The following is a 24,486-nucleotide window of genomic DNA, read 5'->3' on the forward strand; positions in this document are numbered from 1 at the left end:
GTGCCAAAATGTAACAATACATGAGCATTCAAAAAACATATGCATATACGTGGCGGGAGATATGACACATGTCCAACATTTTGCATTATAATTCGGATTAGACTTAGCCAATTTGGCCGGAGTAATGAATGCTCTATGAATGAAAAAATAATCGTGTTGTGAAATATTTGCTGACACCGATATTTGTTTAATTTTGGAAAACAGGCGGAGCCAATTATAATCTTCAAACATGTGGCCTAAATCGAGTTCCCATTTCAGACGGATAGGGCAAATCTTAAAAGTTGAGGTGAGCAAATTACATATTTTTGAGGCTCTAACTTCACTAACCATGGTGAGGTGCATTAGGCTAAAGGCATCTGGAGTAAGAATTTCATTAGAAAATTGGGCAAGTGCATCAAGACATGAATTAATTAAGTTATTGTAAAATTGAAAGTCCTTCTGAGGTATATTAAATGTGGTAGAGAGTTGCTGGAAGGAGAGGATATAAGGGCCATCTATAATGTGTTGGATGAATCTGATGCCTTTTTGAATCCATGTTTTGCGATTAAGGCTCTTATTATTAATTACTATGTTCTTATTATGCCATAATAATGGGGAAAGATGCTTATTGGGGGTTACAGTATGGGTAAAGAGAAATGTTTGTAGAGCTATTACTGATGCTTTAATAGGATCCAAAATATTTTTAGATGAATGTTTGAATATGTATATATAATCAGTGATCTTATGTGGTTGAACTAGTTGTTTTTCTAGTGTACACCAAGTCGGGGTGTCGCCGGATATAGGATCCATGAACCATTGACGGTATTGTTTTATAAGAAATGCCGAGTGATATGACTTAAAGTTTGGGAATCTAACGCCCCCCATGTCATAGGGAGCTTTTAGTTTAGTCATAGCAATTCTTTTACTTTTTCCTTTTCCCCAAAGAAAATTAAGTAGTATAGAGTAAATGGATTTAAAAAAGGGAAGGGATAATGGGACAGAGAGGAGCTGCAAATAGTATAGAATTATGGGAGAAAGCATCATCTTAATTGTATCTAAACGCCCCCACCAGGAGAGGTAGAGTGGAGACCATTTGGATGTAAGATCCTTGAGGGTGTCCAGTAGTGTTATAGTGTTGAGTTTGATAGTATCTGGGATAGTTGGGGCAAAACGAAGACCTAAATATTTAACTGAGGTACTGCACCATTTGAGGCCGAAAATGTCAATGTTGTGTTTAAGACAATATGGATTTATGGGCATAATTTCTGATTTCTGTGTATTTAATTTATATCCTGAGACCTGACCAAATTGCGATAGTGCACTCAAGAGGTTTGGAATGAGAAGTTTGGGGTCTTTAATTAAGATAAGAATATCATCTGCATATGCGGCTATTTTATTTATTGAGGCACCGATTTGAATTCCCGGGATGTTTTTGTTAGATCTTATTAATTCTAGTAGCGGTTCAAGAGAGAGGATATATAGTAATGGTGAGAAGGGGCATCCCTGACGCGTTCCTCTTAGTAAGGGAAAAGAGGAGGAAGTCTGACCATTTAAGTAGATAGCGGATTTGGGGGCAGAGCAAAGGAGTTTAACAAGTGATATACATTTTTCACCACAACCATGCCAACGTAGAGTTTGAAATATAAAATTACAATCTACACGATCAAAAGCTTTTTCAGCATCTAATGCAATGGCCGCATAACCTTGAGTGTCTTTTTTGTCATTGGCTGCAATGTTGATGGCATTTAGTAGGAGTCTGGCGTTGGAGGATATGTTACGTCCTTTTACATAACCTGTTTGATTTGGTTTAATTAGATTTGGGAGTGAGGATTCTATTCTGTTGGCTAGTATTTTGGCAAAAATGTTGTTTTCTATATTGATAAGGGAAATAGGTCAATAATTGCTGGGAAGAGTAGGGTCTTTGTCAGGTTTTGGAAAAATGATAAGTAGAGCTTCTGAAAAGGATCCGGAGGAACATTTTCGTGAAATAAAATATGAAAAAAGTTTTTTAAGTTTAGGCGTTAAGACTTGGGAAAATGTGTTGTAGAATTCGGTAGATAGTCCATCAGGGCCGGGTGCTTTACCTTTTCCGAGGCCATGGATGGCTTTGGTAATCTCGATGGAGGTAATGTCATTTTCAAGGTGAGATAGATCAATTTCAGGGTAGGTGGTTCGACTGATGTTGTTCAAAAAGGAATCAATGTTATGTTTGGGGATGGCACATTCTGGAGTATAGAGATCGGTATAAAATTTTCTAAAGCATTCCAGTATTTCATCAGACCGATAATGCGTTATACCTGATTTGTCTTGGATGTGAGAGATTTGAACTTTTTCTTTTTTGGTTTTTAAATAGGAGGCAAGCATTTTACTTGCCTTATTAGAAGTTTGATAAATCTTTGTTTTGTATTTAAGTATAGTACCCGCAGCTAACTCTGTGATTTCTTTATTGATTTCAAAGCGTATTATAATAACTTGTCATAGGTTTGCTGAATTAGTGTTTGTATAGTAGTGTTGTTCTGCAAGTGTGAGTTTAGAATATAGTTCATCAAGATGTTTTTTTCTAATTTTTTTATTCTTGCCTGAGAGGGCCATTATATGACCTCTAAGGGCCGCTTTGAAAGCATCCCAATTATTGACAGTGAATGGTGGTCTTGGTTGTCATTAAAGTATTGTTGAATGAAAGCATTAATAGATTGAATAGACTTTGAATCATTTAAAAGAAAATTATTAAGTTTCCATCTGGAAGCACCTCTGTTTATATCTGTAAGGGAGAAGGAAGTGACGACCAGAGCGTGGTCAGAAATAATAATGTTGGATATTTTGGAGTCTATAATGGATCCAGATAGGGTCTTAGTAGCAAAGATATAGTCAAGACGTGATAATGTGTTGTGAGGGGGGGAATGGAAGGTATAATCCAAATGTGTAGGATGAGATATCCTCCAAGAATCAATTAGCCCTGTTTCCCCTAGACAGTTCACAAAGGATTTGTGAGTTTTATTGGGTTTAAACATGCAGCTGGATTTTTGATCTAAAAAAGGGTCTAGGACCTGATTGACATCACCACACATTATCAAATTGGTGAAGTTATTTTTCAGAATCATTTGTTTAATATTATTCCAAAAGGAAGGGTTGGTAATGTAGGTCCATAAATATTGAGAATTGATATTTGTGTCGTGTCAATTAAAAGTTTTACCCAAACCCATCTTCCATGTGTGTCTGCGTCTTGGGCAAGAACTTTGTAGGGTTGTTTTTTACTAATTAATATAGCAACTCCATTTTTCTTGGATATAGCTGGACTGGAGATAACCTTCTTCACCCAGAGAGAGTTAATTTTCATTGTTTCTTTGAGGGATAAGTGTGTTTCTTGCAGGCAGGCTACTGTTGGTTTAAATTTATTCAAGTGAGGTAAGACTTTACGTCTTTTCATAGGATTCTTACAACCCTTGATGTTCCATGTTATGCATTTAAAGATCATTTAATGAAAATAAATTTGATATTCATACAACTTATAGCTATAATGTGATAATAAAAATATAACATTTGCCATTTGGTTGAAATTATATATACCCCAATATTTAAACAGAAGGAAGGAACATAGGGGGTCAGGGAGGGGAGAAAGGGGTTCGATCAAACCTTGGAGGGGAGTATGCCATGGCAAATGAGTGATTTTAGAGATCAGACAGGACATGAGAGAAGGATTTGGAGTGAAATATAAATAGGGGATAGGAAACGCCAACTGGGTCGCTAATTAGAAAAAAGCGACCACCAGTGGAAGAGGGACCCAAAAGAGCGCCCACCCCACATAATAAATTTAATTGTAATATCATTGCAATAGATAAATAAGAACATAAGAATATAAGAGTAAAGTAATTGAGACTTGGTTTCAAGTAGTGGGTGAAGTTGAAGCCTCAGCTGGAGAGGAGGTGTCCATGTTTTAATTTTTAATGGATTGTATGAAGAGCCTTAAATCGGCAGGATCATACAATGCTGCAGAGCGTCCTTCGTATGTTACTTTAAAGGAGCATGGGTGAAACAATCCATAACGGACATTAAGTTGTTTTAGAGCAGGACGGAATGCCAAAAAACTTTTCTTCTTTGTGCTGTACTTCTAGCCACATCCTGTGAGATAAATATTTTACTGCCGTGCCAAATGAGAGATTTACGTTCTTTAACTGTGGAGATAATAAGTTGTAGTTGAGAGTATTCCAAAAGGTAAAATATTAGTGTTCTTGGTGTCTGACGAGATGATGAAGAGACCGAGGGCTGACCAATCCTATGGGCTCGTTGTATATTAAAAGTAGTTTCCAGAGGCAAATGTAGTATGGCCAGTAAGAATTTTTGTAGGAAGACAATGGGGTCAGTACCCTCAGCTCCTTCAGGAAGGCCTTAAATGCGTAGGTTATTGCACCTGCTGCGATTTTCTAAGTCTTCATTATGCTTTTGGAGTTCTTTAATGGATTTCTCCAATTGCGCAACCTTAGGAGAAATGTCTTCATGCACTCCAATTCTTTTCTCGGCCTCTTCCACTCTGTTGTTAACACCCATCCACCTTTCATCTAGTTGCTGTAGCTTAGTATTTGTGGTTTCAATGAAGGGTTTGAGTGCCCTTATTACAGTAAGAATGGCTTCAATAGCTGGGTCTGAAATACCTAGTGGAGGTGGTGAGTCACTTTTGGGTCTTTTCAGAGTAGTTGAAGAGGAGGTAGCATCTTTAAGAGAGGTGCCATTTTTTTGGTTATCTTTGCTGTTTGCCATATCTGAGCAAATGTTAACAAATATAAGTTGTTATGGCGTATGATTCTTTGTAGAAGATATTTATGATGACAAGTGGTATATAATTATTACATCCATATTATTCTTAAAGATTTACTCTGAGCTAGAGAGACCAAAAAATGGAAAAACCAAGAATAATAAGGCATATACTACTGGAGATTACAATAGATTTGTTGTTTAGAGCTGTTATCCAAAAATAGAGGTTTGAACCTGTGGAGCTGTAGGAATAAACCGGTTGTATGATTATATTCCTGTCTGACTGTACAATATAGGAAAGTTGCAGCAAGAATGCATGGCAGTGATGTAAAATGTAAAGGAGAGATGAGTTTTTGCAGAAGGGAGACTGAATAACGTGCTCAGTATTATAATTTTCTGTATGACTTTATAATGTAGCCTGCAGCCCCTTCAATTTCTTTTAGTCTTCTAAATAAGGTTGAAGACTTGTGTTACCACTGTTATTAATCAAACTTTTCTGTCTTTTCTATTATTTTAAAAGTAACCTTCTTTTAAAAAAATTTTTTTAACCTTTACCTTCAGTATGCTTTCATGTAATATGTTATTAAGTTCACTTTAAGACTGTTTCTTAATGTTATTTTGTTTCTTTATCTTGATTTCCAGCAGGTGGCGCACCCATAGGAAGGTGCTTGAAGTCTAGGCCCAGTCCGCGTTGTCAGCTGATAAGGAACGCCGCTCCTCTCCTCACGAGGGGCGGTTCGCGTTCCGACGTGCATCCGATGCGGAGCTTGTGAGAGGAGCTTGCAGCGTGTGGAGCCTTTCTGCACGCCGGAGCCGCGGAGAAGTTCCACCGAGTGAGAGCGGGATGTCAACAACGTTCGGCACGAAGATTAAGGTAAGTTTAAAGAAATAAAATGTTACCTAATGCAATATTAATTTTATGTGAGGTGGAGCCGATCCTCTAGGCAGCCATCTTGCCTCGGCGCCTAGCCACGCCACATTCCCCAGTTTTAACATTTTAATTAGCCCTACTTATATATAGTCCCCAAAATAAAAAAGCACTACAAAAACAATACTTGGTATTGATTCCCTTCTTAGTCCCAGGTATCATATGAGAGAAGTAGTTATTTGTGCTGTGCGCAATTACCACAGACTCCAGCACATCAGATATTTCATTTGTAGTGTAGATTAGGGCCTAGGATTTTGTAACACAGTTTACAAAATATTTCTTAGGAATTACCAGGTCTTCAAAGCAAGTCTGATGGTTAAGAGATGTATTTTTCCCATGTATGCTTTCTCCATAACCTAGCAAGATTCTTTTGTTATTGTTGTCTCTACGAAACAGCCAGTCACTCAATGAGAGAACATTATGAGTTAGACGGTGCAGGTTAAATGAGGCAGTATTACCATATATGGCCTCATTGCCGCACCGCCTAACTATGAGTTGGTCGGAAAGTTGGAAGATCCACCTCCAGCTATGAGCTGTAGGTAAATCTGTCAACTTAACACCAGTATTCAGTGGAATTACTGCCAGTGGAATTACCGCCACAGTAATTCGACTCAAATGCCCAATGGAGTCCTATGGACTCCAAATAAATGGGGACTTGCACCGCCACCGCCACTTGTAATGCAGCAGTAATACCACCGGACTAAGTGGCAGTAACAGTTATTCCGTTTGTGGATAACTCTGTGAATTTACCGCCAAGATACCACCAAACATATAATGAGGCCTATTATTTTCCATTATTTTCCAATGTACAACTCCATCTGGCTAGCTTAACACAAGCACTCAGACTCCAAGGGTTTTAACTAATCATATCGCTACCTCCATTATCACTCATTTTAGTTTGTTCAATAATCTACCTTGAGGTGTTCTAGATCCCCGATTGTCACTGCTATAGAAATGTCAACATCAGCCAATGCTTGTACATATGCATTTGTGTGGGGGAGAGAGAGAGAGTGAGTGTGTGTGTGCGTGCGTGCGTGCGTGTGTGTGTGTGTGTGTGTGTGAAACATATTTATCTTCTTTAATTGGTTTAATTATATTCTAAGATTTGTCTATTCTCCCCATACCAAAATCAATTCTGTATCAATTCAATGTGGCACCCTCTGAGAGAGGAGGACTCAGGAGGGCATGGCCCAGGTCCGGGATCTCAAACCCGAACTGAGGGAAGCAAACCTTTGTCCAGGGAAAAGATAAACGACCTTTAGGGAGGGCAGGATGTATGACAACTGCTTTGTAAACCTTCTCATCAGCAAGCCTCCTCCTAAAACCTGTGATTCCCAGCGTAAAATGATTTACCTTTTTTATACATGGGTTCCCAAGAACCTTTATGGGTTGGACCATCCCGTTACCGTAACACCCATTGTTGTCCTAGGGACTAACATTCTTACATGCAGAACCATTTGGCAAGATCCTGGTTTCCCAATCACTGATTCCCCACCAAACTCCAATGGAATTACAGTGCTACACTGGAAGAACTAGTGCTTATGAATGCATTTGCCAGCCCCAACACAAAAGCTTGGTGAAAAATAATTTGTGGATGGAGAGGAGATCTGGGACAGCAGGCTGGCAGCCATAGATAAACTGGCTGGCATCAGGCAATGCAGTAACAATCTGAAATCTAAGTTGGTGGACCACCCTCTTGAGGGTTCAGTCCGTGTACCTACACCAAGGAGTGTGGACAACCAGAAACAGCTGTGAAGAACAATTCAAGCCTGAAGAGTCAATCCCTGTGCTCAGTGACTAAAACCCAGCAGCTGAGTGTGGTCCATGGTTCGCAGACCACAGATGCCGGTCAGCCCTACTGTATAAGCAGCCTTCATTTAACACTGGCCCTCATTACGACCCAGGCGTTAAGGGGTTAACGGCGCCGTAAAAAAAGGTTGCGGCACCGTTAACCCCTTAACGCCTTTCTACGAGGTCCCTTTGAGGCTCCTGACCAGTTAGAAATGGAGCAACTGTGGCAGAGTTGAACCAGCACCCTCAGACCAAAAGCTCCACCGACCCAGAGAGATGTGGAAACGTCTAATCCAGGCATGGCATCATGTGAGACAATCCAGGACCCCTCAAGCCTGGATAGTAGCAAGAACCACCTAGAAACTCAGCATCCTGATCAAGGTGGCCATAGAGCGGAGCAGTGACTAAGCACAGGCTACACTAGAAACCCCACAGACTGTGAGTGACTTTCATTTGATTGCCAGTAGGTGCAGCCCTAGGGAAGTGAGGGGTGGACTACCACACTACAGTGCTTACGAAAGCTGGAATTGCTCCTATTTGATTTCTTTTGACACCCACTCACGCCCATTCATGTAACCAGTACACCCCCAAGTCCTTAGCTTATTTGAGTAGTAAAATAAACTTTGTGGTACCCTACTTTATGAGTCCTGAATTATATGTCGATACCTGAGCCATGACGGCTGACTCTTATTTCAAACCCAGAGCAGAAAAAGAAGAATATCAACAGACTACATTCCCCATCAGCGCAAGGGAAACCTGTTTTCAGGTATTGTGAAATCACATGACATAAGCAGTTCAATGTGGCTCCTTCCCCAGCAAGACGTGATGTCCTATACACAAGCCTTCTTCTCTGTTTGATGATCAGAGCAGATTAGGGGGCATTCCTCTAGTCTAGTCCCGCTGTTGTAGTGATTTCGGGAACGGTTACGAGTTGATTGATTGCTGTTATTTTTTGGTTGAGCCGATCAACGATGTACGTCTGTGGAAACCCTTATGGCGTTCATTATAATCAGTTGCCAAGATGAGTCTATTGTTTCCATGTCGAAATCAATGTTAGACATCTGGATTTGCTTTTCTACTTGATCTTTCCTAGATGTCTGTCATTATGTGTGTATAGCACAACATCTCAAGTTGTCTGGAGACTAAATTCCTGTTTAGGAACGCAAGTCAAATATTTGAGTTGGAAGACGATGCTGCTTTTGAAATGTACATATCTGTATTAAGAATGTGTGCCTGTTGATGGACTTTTACTCTGTGTCATGTGAACGTGTTTAAGGACTCTGCGCGCCCTTTTCTGTTTATCGATGGTGGCAACTTAAAATAAACAGCGAGACCATTGAATGGGGAGGAGACCGCCCAAGCACTATCCAAAAATGTTACCTCACATTCACACGTTCCAAGTGAAAATATTATTTTATTCCATGTTTGATTTGAAATCTTCATATTCACATTTTTATGTGCATTATTATGATTAGACCCGGGTGCCTGAAAACGAATGTACATCAGAACCATACACATAAAATGTGCAGAATCACGCCTGAAGATGGAATGCAGCAATTGGCCAAAATGGTGAGCACTGTGTATACACCATTGCAGCCACAATACACCAGCCAGCCATTGCAATAACTGAAGACGAGGGAGTGTAATGGAAATTACTGGGCCTATATAGATGTTCAGCTGGGAGGGAAGGGAACAAGTAAAGGGGGAATGAGGAACGAAGCACTCAACAACAACAAGAAGTATACAGACAGAGAAGGCAAGGACCTGGGCACTTCATCACGTCACATGATATCCCCGGATCAGTGAGCACTGACATGGATACGAAAGATCATCTACTGCAGTATTAAGATACATTTAAGAGAGTATTGTTTAAGGTTAGAGATCAGTTCAATGTATCCATGACATGTTCTGGGCATGTGGGCCACTGATCAAAGCACATACTAGAAGAAGGTGGTGCGTTATGCAAAACCCTCTTCATCTTTATCTCTAGTGTATGGTCCATTTTGGTAGATGGTAAGCAAAGCCCACACTTTTATTCTCAGCACAGAACCAGCCAAAACATTCTATGCTCCTGAAATCACACACTTTGTAATGTTATGCTTTGTTAATGGAACTTATTCCGCACACCACTGCCATTTGCGTGGTGCCCAGGCAGTCTGGCAGACCTGACAGTAATGGAAGGGGTGGGTTTGTGCAAAAGTGTTTTGCTGTGGTCTTGGTAGTTTCAGTTCAATAAAATGGTCACTGTGTGTGAATTTGCTTCTCGGTGGTATGGGTTGATGGACATGCCGGCGTATGGATGTGTTGGCAGTGTTGAGATTGTGTGCTTTATTGGAAGAGGTGTGGGTTCTGCTGTTTGGTGTCAGTGTGGGGAGGCAGAAGTGTTATAGCTGCCGTCTGTGCATGGCATAATTGGTTTGCACGGTGTGTGTTTTTAGGGGTATGAACAGTTTTACTATGCGTTAGTGGGGAAAAAAGAGGGCGATTATCATGGTGTATGGTTAAGTCACAGTCGCGCAGGTAGCTTGTTGGATGACTAAAACTCATTGTGCTGTGGTCAGTAAATTTTGGTCTCTCTTTGACAATGGTTTGTGAGTTAGCTTGACATATTAGAGAAGCATGGGCCTCATTACAAGTATGGCGGTAAGTGGTAAAATTGGCAGTAAATCCATCACCACCAACTTTACCACTATGCCAAATCATGACCCACTGATAATCCACCATAATTCCTCTGTCGAAGTACCTCCGTCTGAATTAATCGAGCAGTAATTCCTCTGTGAATTGGAAGAATTAGTGCCGAGGTTAAATCCCTTAGCAGAATTACCACAGAAACAAAAAACCTATTTCCGCCACATTACAAGAGGAAAATCAGAGCAATTACCTCAAAAAATCAGCAGTAATTTAGCAAAAAACACATCACAGTTACCTCCACCAAAAAGGTGAAGGTAAATGCATAAAGGTGAATGAAATTAAGACACGGGTGGCCCAGATCCACTCAGGAGGAGCATAAAAGGGCCACAAATTGCCCCAACACACATCCAAGCAACATGGAGCCCCCAGCAGACGTTGATTTTGGGATCCATACCCTCCGACTATTCATCCAACTACAGCAGCATGCAAGACCCCGGCTGGGAAGGAGACAGACACCACAAAGGCGCAGGAGACGTGTTCTGCAGAGGGCACCGATACCGCGTGTCCTTCCATCCCCATGGACACTGACAGATAGCCAATTAGTGACCCTCTATCATTTGGACCGTCCCACCATCACAGACCTGCTCACCCGGAGCCAGACTAATCGGTATGCAGTGATTTTAACAAATTAAATTACAGAGAATACTGTACTAACAAACATTTTATAATGAAAAAATATCGAGTTGTGCATTTAAAATGTATATGGAGGTGGGGTGAGGGATTAAAATGGGTGATGAGGGGGTTGGGGCGGGTTCAAAAGCATAGAAAAACGGAGCGTTTGGGGGCATTCTCTGTAATTTAATTCATTGAAATCACATGTACCGGCTGATCTCCAGAGTACCATTGCTTTCAGAACTGCCTCCCCCACTGCTGAAGCTTGTGTCTGTCCAACCCTTCAGTGCCTTGGGTGGATTCCAAACAGTACCAATCCATGAATGTCCAATGACATGTGATGGAGAACTCCCAATCAGCCACTGCTGCACAAACTACCCTGGAGGCACACATGATGCCATGATGCTGAGGAACAGCACCCTACCAGCGTACATTTACACACACAGAGGACATCCTACCTGGCTTGTGGGCAAGTAGTAGTCGATCCACATAAGACATATCACTGTGACTTGCAGGGGGAACAGAATGAGGAGTGATGTGAGATAACTACAAGTTGATGCTTCAACAACTAAGCACTGAACGGGTGACGAGCCATGACTGACTGACCCCCAGTACACAGACCAAACTCATTTGACTACACTGGATTTCCTGAGATGCAAGGCAGCCGAACACAATCAGGGCACCCGTCAAACCCATTCCCTGACAAACCATGGTCATAGGGTGGTACATGGCCTACCGCCACATCAATAGTGACAACTGCATTGGTGATGACAGTGCACAGACAAATACATGATGAGTGATGTCTCATACACTGTGAGTGACTGCAAGTGTACCATTTAGGCCAATTCCCACCCACCGCATTGTAATCGAGGTGCGCCATCCACATGCACTGATGTGCGCACATTGTCCAACATGACATCAGGCCCATATACATGTACCCAAACCCACACACCGCCATGTCTCACACTGTCCAATCATGTTTTGCAGGTGACGCAGGCTATCCACAGTTACCACGGCTGATGAGACCTGTGAGGAACCCCTGGTACACCACAGGAGACAGCCTATATTGAGGCCCAGAGGAGGACCAGATCATGCATTGAGCACACTGAAAGAGAGATACAGGTGCCTCCTACACACAGATGGTGCCCTCTTGTACGGCCCAGAGAAAGTTGGCAAAATTGCAGTCATATGTGCAATGTTGCAGAACTTGTGCATACGAAGGAACATAGAAATGCCTACAGATGAGGACCTCTCCACCCAGGCTCAAATGAAGAAGGCATGGCAGGTAAATACAGGATACATGGGGAGGTGAAGGAAGGATGAATGGTCCGGCAGGACCTCATGGACAATTACTTCTGACTTAGCACATATACAACCCATACGTCAATGTCCATATGATAATGATATGATATGGCATTTATAAGGTGCCTGTACACAAGTGTTTCTAGGCGCCACAAGAAAAGAGAGGGAAGACATAGGGAGGACAAGACGAATTATCCTACTAGGCCTTGTGTCATTCAGATTGTGCAAGTGCAACAACGAGAAGTGCAGGGGGAAGGAGAGGAGGAAGTGCAAGGGATAGGAAAAGGTGAAGTGTGATCAGGCCAGCATGGCTTTGAGGAAGTGCAGCCAGGGAAACACAGCTCTGGGTAAGTGCAAGGAGGCATGAGTGTTCTAGGGGTTACAGTTACATCCCCTAAGTGTGTGGAAGACCAGTAGGCAGTGCAAAGGAAGTCTGGTCATGAAGGAGCCTGGTACCCAGTGAGACTCTGAGGAAACCAAGCAACCAGTTGGTGTAGCAGACAGGTAAGTTAGCAAGGGAGCAAGAGAGAGAAGGCAGAGGAGAAAAGCACGGTGTTGAGCTGCTTACGGAACTTCAGGTGTCCCAACTCAAGTCTCAGAGGGCAGGGAGGCCATTCCAGAGGGAGGCGCCTGCAGGGGAGACATATCTACTGCCCACTCTCTACCTGCTGCATCGTCTGACGCTCAGAGAGTTGGAGGTAGCTGATCAAAGGGCTCTAGAAGGAAGGTATTTTGGAAGAGGGAGTTGGAAGTAGTCCTGCCCCTTGCCTCAAAAAGACTTGTGGACAATGCAGAGGGTCTTTAACTTGATCCTGCAGCCGCCGGAAACCAGTGGAGAGATTTCAGGGCTTGAGAGATGCTGTCCCTGGGCTTGAGGCCAAGGATAAGTCTTGCAGTCCTGTTCTGGATTAGTTGCAGTTGGCGAAGAGTAGAGGAGGGCACATTGAGAAAGAGGCTGTTGCAGTAGTCCAGCCTGGAGAGAGCCAGGGCACTGGACACAGTGAGCTTCTGGGGGAAAGTGAGAAAAGGTACAATATCTCAGAGGAGGTGCAGCTGCAAGTGGGTCTTTTTGACAAGGTCCATAATGTGAGGAGAGAAGGAGAGAGTGGAGTCGAAGATGACACCAAGTTTTTTTGCCTCACTGGAAGGCGAGGGAAGAGGGCCCAGGGAGGGTGGCCAAAGTGATATAGGGAAAACAGGAGCAGGGGTCCAAATGAGAAAGATCTACGTCTTACTGGCATTAAGGTTAAGCTCAATGGAGGCACACCGATCCTGAATCATGGACAGACAGAAATGGGCAAAGGAGGAGAGGAGACTGAGGGAAGCCTAAAAGAGAGATGAGTGTCATCTGTGTAACACTGAAAGTTAGAAGAGGAGATCAGGTGGGCCAAAAGGCCTAGATAGACATGAAAGAGCCAGGGTGAGATGATAGAGCCCTGGGGGACACCACATGTGGGGAGAGAGGTGGTGGAGATAAAGGAACCAAGTTGGACCTGGGAGGGACGATCCAGGAGGAAGGAAGTCAGCCATGCTAGGGCCTGATCCGTGATGCCCAGGTTCACACAGAGTCTGTTGATCAGGGTGGCGAGATTGACTGTGACAAAAGCAGAAGAAAGGCCAAGGAGGATGAGGACAGAGGGAGAGTTGGAGTCAAGGTTAGAGAGCAGATCTTCACGGGTGTCTATGCACTGAATGCACATGTATCGATGACATGGAATAAACACAGTACAAATAATCATGGCTTAACTGTGTTTTATTACCCTAACAACTAACCCTGAATCCAACACAATCACCTACCCTACACCCTGGCTCCCCAATTCAATCACCCACCCCACACACTTACCCCCCCAACACAATCACCCACTAACGCTTCCTTTTGTCCCCTCTGTCCACAGGCAGGGAGCACAGGACCTGCAGCGCTGTGAGTTCCTGGGTGGTGTGCTGGCCAACGACCCCTAAGTAGGGGCAGCAGACACTAAACTCCCTTGTGAACTGCCCCAGGGATGTTCCATGGTAAGATTTATGCCCCTGGCCCATGGTCTCATGTGAGGCCGATATATGTTCCGCCAGCTCCCTCACCTGTTGACATTACTATGGACAGTGCTCCTGCAAAGATGGTCGATTGATCAGGACACCCGCCTTGCTGCTCCCTGGATTACATTGCGCAATGCCTGTGAATGGCCCAAATACTCCTGTGCTATTCTGCGCAATTTGCCCTGACTTTGTTCCATCTTCTCCAGCTGATCCAGATGGCCTGCAACATGAATGGCCACTGGCTGTGGGGATTGTTGTGGTCCCAGACCCACACTATGTGATGCACAGCAAGGTGGCTCTGGCTGGTTATCAGATGAGGATTTGTGCCCGAATTGGAGTGAACAGCGGGATGAGAAGGGTGAGGGTGAAGAATGCATGGCTTCGCAGGGGCGAGAATTCTAGTGAAAAATGTGCTGTGAGTTGCTCACATTGCACTCTGTTGTCCATACTTGGGCTCGTGTGTGTGTTGCCAGTGTGTTGCCAGTGTCCCCAGTGGAGGGTACCCCTATTGTGGGTGGAGCTGCTGGCTCACTATTGGCCTCAGTTGGCCTTGCAGTTGTATCCATTGCACCAGTGTCCATGGCGGTGGATAGCACAGTTGCCTCAAGCCTTTTTCTGGGTGGTTCCTTACCATCCCGGACCTGTCATAGCCTGTGGTCCTTGTGGCACCTATTGGTCGCTGGTGTTGTGGAAGTACCAGCAGCATCAGATGGTTCCTGGCTGTCTTGTGTGCCTGTTGGGACACATGAAAATGTGTGTAAATACATTGATAGTAATGTGCCTGGTGCGTCAACATGTACTGGCACTGTACTATTGGGTCACATGGTGTTAGGCCTACAGGTGGACATGCCTCATGTGACTGGTAGTATGACAGTCTTCTGCACTGATTGTGGGTGGGCATATGGTCAGTGTGGGGGACCTGTCTTGCTTGGGGCATTCAGTCCTGTGCATCAATGAGTCACGTGTGCATATGTACGTCAGGACAGTTGTTGCTTGGTGTTCCTGTAGTCCCATAAGCTGATGGGTGACCTGCTAGTTTTGGTGAAGTCATGTTGACATGATATTGGACAACATTTGTCCATGTCGGCCTTCATGCTACTTTTCAGTTGCTGTGGCTGTTGGTCTGACACACACGTCCAGTGATGTTCTTTGATGGACATGTGCTACATGTCTGGTACCATGCTTTCCGTGTTAACTGTGCATGGGTGACCAGTGTGCAGGTAAGGGGTGGATGGCTGTGCGCTGCAGATGTGCATTAGTCTGTCTTACTTGCAGTGCAATGGTGGGACTTGGCTATGTCATGCCCTTGTCATCCTACTTGTTTATCATGTTAGGGGTATCACAGCTTCAATGACTCATGTTGCAATGGGCTGCAGTCTCGCCTGAATTGGTCATGCATTGTCAGGGTTGACGTCGCATTAATGCATGGCAGTATGTGCATGTGTACATGCCATCATGGTTGTTCTGCATTGGGGCCATCATTCACTCAGGTACTCACCAGATTCTGCATAGCTGCTGGCTCTGATCTCAGCTGAGCCCACACTCTCTATGCCCACCATGTGGAGAATGCCGTTGGCCATCTCCTCAGATGGGGTCCGCTATAGTGGCTCAACGCTACCTCCACCAGTGGCAGGCGTCTCCTTGTGATGGTTCGCTATCAGGCTGTGTACTCTGGACCTCAGGTCATTCCAGCGTTTATCATCTCCTCTGCATCACATTGGACATGTCCTACAGCCACTACCTTATCCTGGATTTTGGACCAGAGAGAATTTATATGCTGCTGGCTGGTCTTTCTGTGCTGGGCCCCATATAGTTCTTCAGAGTGAGCCTCCATCTGCTCTGCCAGTACAGTGAGCTCTGGATTTTGTCTCTGGGACTGGATGGCACTCCTGCAGCCTGATTTTTGATGGATTGCATTTTTCAGAATGGCTGCTGCAGTGCTTCCTTTTCACGTGATGATGAATTTCTGCCATCGGTGGAATAACAGTAATTTCGCTGCTTATTGGCAGAATTACCATTGCTAGCCCGGTTTTCAGCAGTAATTCCACTTGACGAAATTACTGTTACCGCCAATTCTGTGTGCATGTCATGTTGTGATACGATGGAAATTACGCTACACACCACGGCGGGACCAGTAATTCTGTAGAGGAGGTATCACAGCTGATTCTATTGGAAAACTTTCCTGAAGTTCAGGGTTCCCCTAATGTACGTATTCGCTTGGGGAGGGAGATTTAAAGTTGTATTGAGATGTTTGAAAAAGATGATCCACTATACTTAATTTTCAAATAATGTTTGGGTTCAATGCATATGCCACTGCTAGACCACTGGGTTCTATGTGTTCTGTAGATGGAGATTGATTGTTTTGCAGGAATTCTGCTCCTTCAGCCGGTAATTGCACTGTGAACAATGTAGTGTGCTTTTAAATGGATAATTGTCATGTCTGATTGCCAGTGTAGAGGTCTTAGTGCTGGCCTGATGTGTTCTCTCTTGTGGAGTCTTAACAGGAGTTTTGCTGCTGTGTTCTGGATCTGTTGTAGTTTTTTTGGTGAGGTTGTCAGGCATGCCAAGATAGATGCTGTTGGCATAGTCTGATCTAGACATGACATGTCAGATAATAGCCAGGGTTCTGTGTGGAAATGTGAGAAAGGTTAATATCCATCTGCTAGAGTGCAGGCAGAAGAAGCATTGCTTTACTACTGAATTAACGTGAGGTTGCAGTGTTAGCTCAATGTGGATCAGAATTGTGAGATTCTTGACTACTTTGGAGACTTCCAGTCAGATTCCCATTTCCGTAGGCCATGCCATAGGTGGTTGGATAGAAGGGTTTGTTGAGCATGTTCATGATTTCCGTTTTATCAGGGCTGAGTTTGAAGTTATTGTTTTTCGTCCATGCATTGATTTGTGTGAGGCAGTTGACGAGGCCTTGGTCTAAGTCCGTGCTGGTGCAGTTAATGTAGGTGAGTTGTAGCATGTGAGTCTGTGTCCCTTGATGAGTTTCATTAGAGGGGGTTGTTGAAGAGTAATGGTGAGAGTGAGGACCCTTGGGCAACTCCACATGTGAGTATGCATGCGTATGCATGAGGGTGAACTGCTGAACTGCTGAAATGGTGTAGCCAGGTAGTTTCTGGTTGTTTCTGTCAGGAAGGATGTCATCCATTGTAGTCCAGTGTTGATGAGGGTTGTATGGTTGACTGTGTCAAAAGTAACTAAACGGTCTAACAATATCAGGGTGGAGGTGGTGTTGCAATCTGAATTCATTTTTAGGTCATCCCAGATGGAGAGTATTGCTGATTCAGTCCCTCTCATAGGTCTGAAACCGACCTGAGCCTGTTCCATTAGGGGCTTGGTTTCCATATGTGTTTGCATTTGTTCATATACGTATGTTTCTGTAAGCTCGGTCGGTAGTTGTTGGAGTTGTCTGTGCTTGCTTTTGGAAGGGGTTTGAGACAGGGTTTGATGTAGACAGATTTGAAGCTCCTGGGAATGGTTCCTGTTTCCAGCGAGTGGTTGATGTGATTGTGGAACTATTTTGCAGGTGAACCTTTGCTGAGAATGTTCTTTTCTATGTCCGGTGGGCAGGGTTTGCTCAGAGCCAGCTTTGTTGGTTTCCTTCACTGGTTTAGGTTAGTCTTCTGCGAATATTGGTGCAAAGTGCTTTAGTAATGCGGTTGCTTATGGGGATGCATTGCTGGTGATATTTTTGCTTATGTCCTTTGGCATAGTGCTAATGCTAGATGTTTATGGTTTTGTTTTTAATATGGTTTGCAAGGTCATAACATAATTTGTGGAAAGCAGCAGGGGCATTATTGCATTATGTCAGATTTCTTACCTTGATGATGTTGTTGAACATCTCTTTCTTTACAGTCCTTGTTTTTGAGAATCGTTCGGCATAGTGCAGTTTCTTTGCTTTTAGAATTGTTGCTTTATAGAGCTGCATCTATTTTTGGTTCGTGATTTTGACCTGTTGGTTGTAATATTTCCTCCATGCTTCTTCTAATTTATTTTTATTTTCAAAGCTCACAGTTGAACGGTAAACCATCTTGCAGTCAATTCCTTGTCTCATGGGCTGAGGAGTTTCTTCCATGCTAGGGAACATAGGGCTTCTCTGACCCATTTTTGGAGTGTCTCCATTATTTATTCTGGTGTGATTGTGTCCAGGAGAGTGTTGCATGGTTTGTGGATTTGAACATGGCGCTGAGTTCTGCTGTTTTAAGGGATGTCCAATTTTCAGTTGGAAGTATAATTTTGTAGGCAATGTGCAATTGCACTGGAGAGTAAATCACAAAAGATGTCATAAGGTGGTTGTGCCAGTGATTATGTACTAGGGAGCAATAGCAGTTAGAATATTTTGCACAAAAGTGCATCCAAATTGTATCCAGCTGCATGGGTTGCCCCCTTCACCACTGTTTCAGCTACATGCTGTTTTTGTTACTCACCTCTTAGAACCGGATGTTGAAGTATCCTATAATGATCAGGTGCTCATGTTGTACTGCAATTTTGGGCATGGTGTCTATAGTGTGAAGGTTGGAGTGTATGTGCGTGGTCTGCAAATATGTAGGAAGGGTAGATTGGTTTGATGGTCCAGTGCTAGGTGAAGGAAGAGTGATCCAGAGTCTGGGATGTTTAACAATGGTGTTGCTGTGATTCCTAGGCAGTGTTTGTTAGCTATGGCTAAGCCTCCTCCTCTTTTTCCTTCGTGGTTGACCTGCCTAAGTTTGAAGTTGCTTTGGATGACTGTGTGTTCAACTACCTTAAATTAATCTAATCGCCCGGTGTTTATGTGGAAAAGCTCTAGATTGCCTCAAAACACCAAAAGAAATCCTAGGGTTATTCATTAAGGATGCCTAGACCACATATATCAAAAACAACAAAGGCCCCTCTAAGACTGACTTCACCAGGTAGTGTTTAAAAAAAATGTTTTAGTTTACTTTATTAAAACACCATACAAAAATAAAAACAATTCTAATGCACACGCAAATATGAATGGAGCTATAATTCAATCTCAGTAGTCTTTACCTGAATTGAATGTGTTAGAGAAAGGTTTAGACATTCTGACAACTAACAAATATGATGCATTTCTCTTTCGGCATGAATGTAATGATTTGATGTGCAAAATACATTTGAGACAATTCCTTATTGATAAAGAGCAGATTACCCCTGTAAATGAGTCGAGACTACAGAACCGGTATGTGTTTTGTCCATCAACACAAAATCATAGTGCAGAAACAAAGGTTTTTGAGATTAGAGTACTGAAAGAAATCAATAAACTAAAAATCCAGGCGAAAATTCATAACTCCAGGGTTTACCAGAAGACAAATAAGAAGGAAGAGCATTAATCAAGAATGAAGATATAATACTATGGAAAGAGGAAAGGGTTGTGCCATTGTGATTCTAGACAGGAGTCAATATATACATGGGCCTATTAGCGCCATGGTTCATGCCGGTAAAATACCGGCACCGCCTTGGCGGAAAGGGGAATTACCGCCCCATTCCAAGGTTGGAAGGGCGGTAATTCCCCCTTACACCATTGCCCTTCCCCATTCCCATTTTTGCCCCATAGAGCTCAATGGGAATGGGGAAGGCGCTAATTACGGTACCGCAAATTGCGGTACCGTAATTAGCTCCCTGGGTCCCTGCAAAAAGCAGGCGTTAAATCCCCCAACCCGCAAAGGGACCTCGTAGTAAGGCGGTAAGGATTTACCGGTACCGGTATTTTACCGGTACCGGTAAATCCTTACCGCCATCCGTGTAATGAGGCCCATAGACTACAATAGTATGAATGTCAGTTGAATAACAATATGAGTTACTATCACAAGTCTCCCCCCTTCTCACCTGTCTGTATTGTTTGCTTGTGATCTTCGGAGATGTCTTCTTTCGCACTGTTCGGGATTTATATAATCGCGTGCGTGGGTCCTCGGATTCCAGCGTATGGTTCGTGACCCAGCTCCAGGATACGCTCAAATGTCCGGGACGAAGACCAGGAAATAATGAGGTTCGCACTCGGAGACCCAAATGCGATGGAAATCCAGGATATGCAAAGGTAAGGATAAGGGTAAGGAAGAAAGAAGAAGATTTCAGGGGACCGGGAACCAGGAATCAAAAGTAAGCGCTGAACCAGCTCCGGCAACACACGTCCGACTACTGCAAGCGGTAGCGTTGAGACGCACAGAGCCGCGGGGGCGTGTCTGCTTTGCGGAACATAGAGTGTACAACACAGAGACTGGCAAACAGCGTTCTGCGTTCAGTGGCCTTGTTGGGAGTACTACTGAGTTCAGTCCCCTTTGGGTCAGGGACCACGAAGTCCCAGCTCCTCCGGGTTTACCCGGATGTATAAGGTGGTATCTTCGGAGCAGTCTGGGGGCATTCATGTTTGAGACGGGTTCCCAGGTGCATTCACTGGGAGGATACCCTTTCCACTCGACCAGATACTGTAGCTGACCACGTCTGTACCTGGAGTCACATATTCTGGAAACCACATATTCTAGCTGATCATTGACAATCACAGGGGTAGATCTTGGAGCAATTTGAGAGGACTGGACGTATGGTTTCAACAGAGAAGTGTGAAAGACTGGGTGGATCCTCTTCCAAGATTCTGGTAGTCTGAGTTGAAAGGCCACTGGGTTAATGACTTCCTTTATGGAAAAAGGGCCGTAATACCTGGGAGCCAATTTATTTGGTCGTAGGTGTCGAGCTAGAAGTTTTGAAGACAACCAGACCTTATCACCTATTGAGTATGAAGGCCCTGGTCTTCTTTTGGAGTCAGCATGATGTTTAACGTCTCTTCAGGCCTTTTCTAGGTGTTCTTTTGCTTCTTTATGTACGTTGATAAGGGTTTCAATCCATGAGTCAACCGTAGGAACTGGGGTAGGATGTGGGAGAATGGGTGGTAAAACAGAAGGGTGGAATCCTTGACTACAGAAGAAGGGACTGGTTTTGATAGCCGAGTGATCCGAATTGTTGTAGGCGAATTCAGCCACAGGTATTAAGAGTGACCAATCGTCTGGACCTTGGTGGGGAAACAGCGAATATATTGTTCCAGAGTTTGGTTTACGCGTTCAGTAGCTCCATTGGTCTGTGGGTGATAACCTGAGGATAAGGCACGTTGGATTCCCAGTATACGACATAATTGTTTCCAGAACTGGGATATGTACTGGGGTCCTCTGTCAGATATGATCTTGGAGGGTAGCCCGTGGAGTCGGAATATGTGTTCCAGGAAGATTCCGGCAAGTTCAGATGAAGATGGCAATTTATATAAAGGTGTAAAATTAGTCATGTGAGTGAACAAATCAATGGTAACCATGATAGTTGTGTGGCCCCTGGAAGGCAGTAGTTCCACGATAAAGTCTGTGGCAATGAATTCCCAAGGTCTTGTTGGCAGCACTGGTTGGAGCAGGAGACCTGCCGGTTTCTTGTTATCATGCTTGCTTTCATTACAGACTGCACATGTTTGGATATAATACTGGACATCATCCTTCATCTTCGGCCACCAAAACTGTCTTTGTATTAGACGGAGGGTGTTGGTAATGCCACGGTGTCCTGAATGAAGGGTATCATGACATAGGCTTGTGATCTTTTGTCGTAGTCTCTGAGTGGGAATGACCAGGCATTTGTCCTTGAATAAATATCCGTCCTTCGTTTGAGATTCCATTGATTATTACCATTAAACTCCTTCCAGGTTTCAGAGGACTGAGTTTGAATCCGAATATCCTCCAGGGGGTTGATTGCTTGGGTAACAAATATTGTGTGGGGAAACATCTTTCGGAAGGATCGATCTTCAAGGATTTCATAGTCAGGACATCGGGATAACGCATCGGCTATTATGTTGTGTGTTCCAGGAACATGATGGATTTGAAACTGGTATTGAGCAAAAAAGAAGGCCCAATGGGCTTGATGACTGTTCCTACATTCCAGGGATTGCAGGACCTGAAGATTCCAATGGACCGTGCGGACATGAACAGGGTGTTTCGCTCCCAAGAGTAGATGACGCCAATCTGTGAAGGCTTAATGGATGGCTAGCAATTATTTTTCTAAAACAGAATAGTGGGTTTCGCTAGGAGTCAACGTGCGAGAAAGATAGGCGATGGGGTGTTCTAGCTTGTCATCCAATTCCTGTTTCAGGACTGCCCCGATGGCGTAGTTGGAGGCATCAGTTTCCACAAGAAAGGGTCGATCAATGTCAGGTTGGGCTAAGATGGGGGCTTGTGTGAACTCCAACTTTAACCGTTGAAACGCCTCATCTTGGGCTGCTGTCCAGTGAAAGGGGGTATCTTTTTTTAACAATGTAATGATCGGATGTACAATCTCCGAAAAAGAGGGTATACATTTCCGGTAGAAGTTAGCAAGCCCCAGGAAGGATTGAATTTGTTTTACAGTAGTTGGAACAGGCCAGGATAGAATGGAATCTACTTTCGAGGGGTCCATTCCAATTCCTTTTGGGCTAAGGACGAATCCAAGATAGTGAACAGTAGACACATGGAAAAGGCATTTCTCGGGTTTAGCCAGGAACTTAGGTTCACGTAGACATTGTAAAACTGCCTTAACATGTTCTTCATGCTTCAGATGGTCCTTAGAGTATATCAGTATGTCGTCCAGATATACAATGACGAAGAGGAACAGCATATCGGAGAACACCCGGTCCATAAAACGTTGGAAGACTGCTGGGGCATTGGCAAGTCCGAAGGGCATAACCAAGTATTCAAAATGACAAAAGGGTGTTGTAAAGGCTGTTTTCCATTCGTCACCTTCTTTTATACGGATGAGATGGTAGGCACCTCTAAGATCTAATTTTGTGAACACTACAGCTCCTCTTACTGCTTCCAAGATATCCGAGATGAGGGGCAACGGGTAGCGGTCCTTGAGGGTGCATTGATTAAGGCCACGATAATCTAGAAAGGGCCTAAACTCCTTGGTATCTTTCTTGGGAACGAAAAACAACAAAGCTCCCGCCGGGGACTTAGATGGTCGTATGGTACCATTTTCCAAGTTAGTATCTAAGTATTCTCAGAGGGCTCTTTTCTCAGGTTCTGATAGAATGAACATCCTCCCAAAAGGAATCACCGCTGAGGGCTCAGTATAGATGGCGCAGTCCTCAGGTCTGTGAGGGGGAAGAGCTTGAACTATGGGGGTCGAAAATACATGTGTATAAGCCTGGTAGGCCCTGGGAATCTGGATGATATTAGAGACAGTGAGTGGACATTGCTGGTTCGCTTGCGAGTCTTCAGAGGATCCTGACGAGGAGTCTAGGGATAAACAGTGGGACATACAATGTTCTGAACCAAGAAACAAGGATCCTGCTGCCCAGTTGATGTAGGGGTTATGCTTCTGTAACCAGGGCATACCCAGAACCATTGGGTAATGGGCAGATCTTATGATGTCGAATTTGATTCTTTCTTGATGGTGGTTTATAGAAAGCAGGATCTCTTTGGTTTGAAGGGTTATGGGTCCTGAAGAGAGGGGTCTTCCATCAATAGCCTCTACAGGTTGCATGATGTCTCGAGTTTCATATGGAATGTTATGGGTAGTGACCCAATCATGATCTCTGAATATGCCCATGGCTCCACAATCCACTAATGCCAGGATGGGGTAAGATTCTTTCTTGGAAGGCGATAGAAAGGCCTGCAGAATCACAAGGTTGTTCTGTCCAGGAGAGTTCAAGGATGGAATAGATGTGGAGCAAACATCTCTCTCCCGAAACTGTGCTCCATCTAGGATCGGGAGCTGGCATTTCCCGAATGCCGTGGAGGGGCAATAGGACACTCTCTCACAAGATGTTTATCAGAGGCACAATACATGCACAGACCAGTGTGAATCCATCGCATCCTTTCTTGCGGGGTTAGGGGTCCGCGGAAGGCCCCAAGTTGCATGGGTTCTGGGTCCGTGGTCGGAGAAGCTGCAGGCTCAGGTCTGGAAGGATGGTCTGTAGAGGCCTTTTGGAAGGGTGATTTAATTTTCTTCTTTTCCGCCTTTCTTTCCTGGATACGAAAGTCGATCTGAAAGGAAAGATCCATGGGAGCCTGTAAGGAACTTGGGCGAGCTACCCTGGCTAGCTCGTCCTTTATCTCTTCATTCAATCCTCTTCGAAAGAGGGTGAAACGGGCCTCTGGAGACCAGTCTGCTTCCTTGGCAAGTTGTTTAAAGCGGGTCACATAGGTAAGCATATCCTGGGATCCTTGTTGAAAGTAAAGTAAACGTTCTTGAGCACTGTAAACCTGCTCTGGGCGATCATCCATGGTCTTTAGCGCCTGCACGAAGCCATCATAGTCATCCAGGATGGCGTCGCCCGAATTAACTAAGGGAGTTGCCCAGGTCAAGGCATTCCCAGTGAGATGTGAGATCATAAAGCCCACCTTTGCCTTGGGAGTGGAGAAGTAGTAGGGCTTAAAGGTGAAGTGCACTAAATA

Source organism: Ambystoma mexicanum, chromosome 6q (assembly GCF_040938575.1).
Source record: "Ambystoma mexicanum isolate Mex_15411 chromosome 6q, UKY_AmexF1_1, whole genome shotgun sequence".
NCBI lineage: Eukaryota > Metazoa > Chordata > Amphibia > Caudata > Ambystomatidae > Ambystoma > Ambystoma mexicanum.